Raw genomic sequence first — 5,779 nt, 5'->3', positions numbered from 1 at the left:
TAGATTCTTGATAACTTGTTTCATAACCCTGGGTAGTTGTCAGTTAAGTAGCCTTAAATTTGTATATTAAAGGAAGCAACTCAGGTGAAAGTCAAATAGCAAATTTCACATTTTATGGTGCAGAGACAAAAAGTTTGGTATGCCAGAGGGAAATTAAAATGTATTCAATTGCCAATTAAACAAATTATAGAAAATATAAAGGCCTTTTAAAATTATACACACACACACACACACACAGACACACACACACACACACACACACACACAAAGATCCTATAGCTTTGTGCTCGCTTCGGCAGCACACATACTAAAATTGGAACGATACAGAGAAGATTGGCATGGCCCCTGCGCAAGGATGACACGCAAATTCGTGAAGCGTTCCATATTTAAAAAAAAAAAAAGATCCCATAGCTTTTACTTCAGAACTTTTTGCCATGAGATAAATACAAATTCACCCACATAGAAAAACATTTTGTTGGATCTAAACAGTGGCATTTATCTTAATAGAAAAATAACAGCAGATTTAGAGAAGGCAGAAAAGAAAAAATAGAGAAAAAGAGGACTTAGGAACACTATAGTTTGCAGGTCAACCTTAGGAGGAACTGAGTTGAGGCCTAGGGTTTTGTGTGGTGGTTCAATACGTGCCACCTGTGAACAGGATTCCACAGTGTGTTACCACTGAATTGTTTCCATCCTCTTATGTTTCTCAGTTTCTCTCTCTAGAGGTCTATGAACACTGAAAGGATCCAAACGCTGGGTGATCAGCCCTTACGTGCATTTCTTGAATAAGCCATTTTTATAATTCATTTTTGTTGGGGATTTCCCTGCAGGGCCACTGCACATTGAGCTTGAGCTGGGGGGGGGGGGTCAACCTCTCAGACACTCCCACGAGGCCCCTGGTCACCCAGGGGCACCTTTCAACTGTGAGGAGCAAATGCCTTTTCTCTTTGAAGCTCAGAAAACTCAGTCTCTCATTAACATATGAAAACAATAGTTCAGTTCCTTACACAAATGCACACAGACAAACCAAATTAAGATTAAATTTGTGAGAAAATGCAATGGAGAAGGCCCTTTAGAATGCATCTCTGAGCTAGAATTAGGACCCTTAAACAACAACTTCCTAGGAGGGAAAAGAAAACTAAACAACCAAGACCACTTACTGTAAACTGGTCAACCACCTGTAACTTTGTAGCTCTCGTCTGCCATTGTACATGCCAAGGTCAAATCCTCTCCCAGTGCAAAGTCATCTCTGGTACCCCAAAGCCACAGAGGTCAGGTCATGCAACCCAGGAGAACAGAGCGTTAGACCCAAAAAGCATCTGCCCATGACTCTCGAAACTCCACAAAGAAGACAGAACGCTCTAAAACGGGGTTAGTAGCACCTTTGTTCTGAATTCTTTAAAAGGGGTTCAAGTCATTAGAGGCCTTATCTAGATTATTTGGTACCTCAGATGGCAAAGGGGGAAGGAGGTATAGGGTGGAAGAAAAATAAATGAAAGGACAAGTTGTTGTTGTTTTAAGACAGAAAGCAAACACAGAAACCAAACACATGGTTTTTGGCTCCTTCTTGTGTGCAGCTGCAAGGAATTTTAGTCAAATTAGAGAGGCCTTGTTACCCATAATTTGGAATTCTCACTCAGATTTGAGCAGAATGAAGTACTGATACGTGTTACAACATAGATTAATCTTGAATGCATTATGCTGCATGAAAGCACAGTCACAAAAGAGCACATATTGTATGATTTCATTTGCTTGAAATATCTAGAGTAGGCAAATCTATACAGAAAGGAAGTAGATCCGTGGCTGCCAAGAGGCCAAGGAGAGGGAGCGATGTGGAGTCACTGCTAGTGGACTCACGGTTTCTTTTTGGGGTGATGAAAAATGTTCTAAAACTGATTTCCATGACTGTTGCACAACTCGGTAAATATTCTAGAAACCACTGAACTGTATACTTTAAATGGTGACTAGTATGATGTGAGAACTATATTTCGATAAAGCTATTATATTAAAAAGGGAGGTTTTTTTTTTTTTTTGAGATGGAGTTTCTCTTGTTAACCAAAGCTGGAGTACAATGGCGCGATCTCGGCTCACCGCAACCTCCGCCTCCTGGGTCCAGGCAATTCTCCTGCCTCAGCCTCCTGAATAGCTGGGATTACAGGCACGCGCCACCGTGCCCAGCTAATTTTTTGTATTTTTGCTAGAGACGGGGTTTCACCATGTTGACCAGGATGGTCTCAATCTCTTGATCTCGTGATCCACCCGCCTCGGCCTCCCAAAGTGCTGGGATTACAGGCGTGAGCCACGGCACCCGGCCCGGGAAGTATTTTTTTTAATGTGATTGTTCGTGCTTGTAATTCCAGCACTTTGGGAGGCTGAGGTGGGCGGATCACCTGAGGTCTGGAGTTCAAGACCAGCCTGGCCAACATCATGAAACCCCGTCTCTACTAAAAACACAAAATTAGTGGCCGTGATGGTGCATGCCTGTAATCCTAGCTACCCGGGAGGCTGAGGCAGGAGAATCAACTGAACCCGGGAAGTGGAGGTTGCAGTGAGCTCAGATCACATCACTGCACTCCAGTCTGGGCAACAAGAGTGAAACATTGACTCAATACATAAATAAACAGCATTTCAAAAATAAAAAAGAGAGACACAGCTTAATAAATTAATATAGCGGCCAGGCGCGGTGGCTCAAGCCTATAATCCCAGCACTTTGGGAGGCTGAGGCGGGTGGATCACGAGGTCAAGAGATCGAGACCATCCTGGTCAACATGGTGAAACCCCATCTCTACTAAAAATTCAAAAAATTAGCTGGGTATGGTGACGGGTGCCTGTAATCCCAGCTACTCAGGAGGCTGAGGCAGGAGAATTGCCTGAACTCAGGAGGCGGAGGTTGCTGTGAGCGGAGATCACACCATTGCACTCCAGCCTGCCTAACATGAGCGAAACTCCGTCTCAATAAATAAATAATAAAAAATAAATTAATTAATATATTATTTGCCGTCCTGGATTGCATAAAGTAGGTGTCATTATGTCCCTTTCACCTAATAAGAAAATTGGACCTACACTTGGTATTTCTTGTTCACTCCAACTTTATGAAATTTAAAAGAATAAATAAAAGCTATACATGAAAAAACTAATAGGTAGTGGTTGATGCAAGAGTTGAGCAACATGATTCCTGAATCTCCTTTATGACTAATCTACAGACAGAGAGTTAGAAATCAGCAACATCAAAATGGAAATAAAAATATCACAAATCTTCACTTTCTAGGCAGAAGCCAGAATGTTCAGTGCCCTGATCAGACTTTAATATTTCCCAACAGTACGTTTACATTGGGAAATTGTTCCCCTTATTTGACACATAAAATTAAATGCCCATGATAAGAATTAGATCCGTGAAACAAACAGGAGATGACAAAATTCTCCCGACTTGCCCCTCTGGGGTGGTTGCCTTCCTCATCCTTCCCCTGTCTTCTTTGATAATAGCATCTAAGCAGATAAATGCAACACCATCTGCTGATGGTATTTTGGGAACTTCACACAAGTCCAAAACACTAAGCCTCACCGCTAAGTCCTGCTCCTGTGTAATGTTATCCTGGGCCTCACGGCCCATTTCTTGGCAGAGGGTCATGTCTACTTTCAGCAGAACTGAGGACTCTGAAAGAGATGAGGCAAAACAAAAAGAAAGCTGCCTTTAAAGGGATTTCAGTAGTTCACTGTTATGATCTTTGAAACAAATCCTCCTTGTGGGCATCTGCCCTGCCACCAAAGGGGGTCTTGGTGAGAAGGCTCAGCAGCCCATGCAGGTAGGAAAAGGGACAAAAGAGGGGCGTGGAGTGAGACCCCTGTTGCCGGGGTTCAGTGGACAGGGAAACACCGTGTGTGTGGACAGAGAGACAGCAGCTGTAGCCAAAGCTGCTACCAAAATGCACGGTGGACGGTAGGGTCTTTCCTGAGGCTTCTGGCAGGAATGAGAACAGCTGAAGGCTAGACCCAGGGTGAGTGAAAGGGTATGCTGTTCGAGAAAGGAATGTGCTCCAGGTGGCCAAGACTTGGCACTGCTGGTTCTGCTTTTTTTTTTTTTTTTTTCCACTGGCTAGGTCGCTTTGCTCCTCCAGCCCAGCTGGCAGGCTCCTTGTTAAGCCCAAAGCACTCCTTTTATACTGTGAACTATTCTCATCCTGGTAGAGGGTGAGCCCATCAAACTTTACATTAGTAAAAGGTTACAGGTAGTTTATTAGCTAACCTCCTTTGGCCTCTGTTTTCTCAGCTATGAAATGGGCCTCATAATACCTATAAATGGAATTGTGAGAACTTAATCATAAAAGCCAACACTTTTACAGAACTTACAAGGTGCCTGGCTCTGTCTGAAGTGTTTTACATATATTAACTCACCTTGTTCTCACAACTGCCTGTGAGGTAGGTGCTATTGTTATCACCCCTTTTAAAGCAGGGAAACTGAGCCACAGAGAGGTTGAGAAATATGTCCAAGCCAAGCTGAGCATGGCGGCTTATGCCTCTAATCCCAGCACTTTGGGAGGCTGAGGCTGGGGAATCACTTGAGGCTGGGGGATCACTTGAGCCCAGGAGTTCAAGACCAGCCTGGACAATACAGTAAGACCTCATCTCTATAAAAAATAAACAAAATTATCCAGGAGTGGTGGTGTGTGCCTGTATCCCAGATACTCAGGAGGCTGAGGCAGGAGGATCACCTGAGCTTGGGAAGTAAAGGCCACAGTGAGCCATGATCACTCCACTGCACTCCAGCGTGGGCAGCAGATCAAGATGCTATCTCTAAAGGGAAAAAAAAAGAAAAATATATGTCCAAACCTACAGAAATAACACATAGACAAGTCATTCAAAATCATACCAGTCTGGCTCTACAGAGTTTGGAACCATTAAGCAAACACTACCTACTTAAAGCATGTAGTTAAGGTTCTCATACAGCACTCCAAGACTAGCAGGAGAAAGCAATACATGTTGTCTATCAGAATAATTATTACCTCAAGACAGAAAATGGATGTAGAGAGAACTGCAATCCGGGCATCCCTGGAGTGCCGGAACAGAGTCCTGAATCTAATAATTATTCAACATATATTGGCTTAGCTGAATCCATTTTGTCAATGCAATTCAACAGACTTTCCTTAAGCTTCTTCTCTGTGCCACGTGCTCTGCCAAAAGGAGAGAAAGCTCAACGATAATTTGGACAAGGACTCATAGTGTGATGCTACTGATCTTGAAACTAATAAAATGCTTGGCTGTATTCACAGAACGAGAGAGTATAGGGGAGATAACATCAACACTTCCCTCTTATTCACCACCCAAATCCCATCCATCCAAATCCTAAATGGTTCTTGAATCCATACATGTGTCTCCATCTTTCTCACCTGTGCTCTCATCTAAGCTGCCATCTTCCCTGGACCACTGAGCTAGTCATGACCTCTTAACTGCCCTCACAGTATTTACTGTGGTCCCTCCCAGTCCATTTGATCAGGCAGGCTCCTTGCTTAGTTATTAAAACCCTTCTATTATTTTTTGCTCTTTTTTTCTTTTTATAAACATTATTATTATTGAAATAGAGACGAGGTCTTACTTTGTTGCCAGGCTGGTCTTGAACTCCTGGCTTCAAGTGATCTTCCCACCTTGGCCTCCCAAAGTGCTGAGATTATAGGCATGAGCCATTGCACTCATCCTGCTATTTTGCCCTTAAGATAAAATGTATGCTATAGTTAAGGATTCCTGACTACCTGACCACTGCCTGCCAATCACTCCCATCTAATTT

At 43.1% G+C, this 5,779-nt stretch overlaps 1 non-coding gene across 1 annotated transcript; it reads left to right on the top strand.

Annotated features, from left to right (window-relative positions):
* Nucleotides 1–283: 283 nt before the first annotated feature.
* On the top strand, nucleotides 284–390 carry LOC118144566 (U6 spliceosomal RNA). The gene has a single exon (XR_004729334.1). It is a non-coding gene; the product is annotated as a U6 spliceosomal RNA (small nuclear RNA).
* Nucleotides 391–5,779: the final 5,389 nt, after the last annotated feature.

Source organism: Callithrix jacchus, chromosome 9 (genome assembly GCF_049354715.1).
Source record: "Callithrix jacchus isolate 240 chromosome 9, calJac240_pri, whole genome shotgun sequence".
NCBI lineage: Eukaryota > Metazoa > Chordata > Mammalia > Primates > Cebidae > Callithrix > Callithrix jacchus.
The sequence above is the reverse complement of the archived record's forward strand: the minus strand, read 5'-3'. Positions and strand labels throughout refer to the sequence as shown.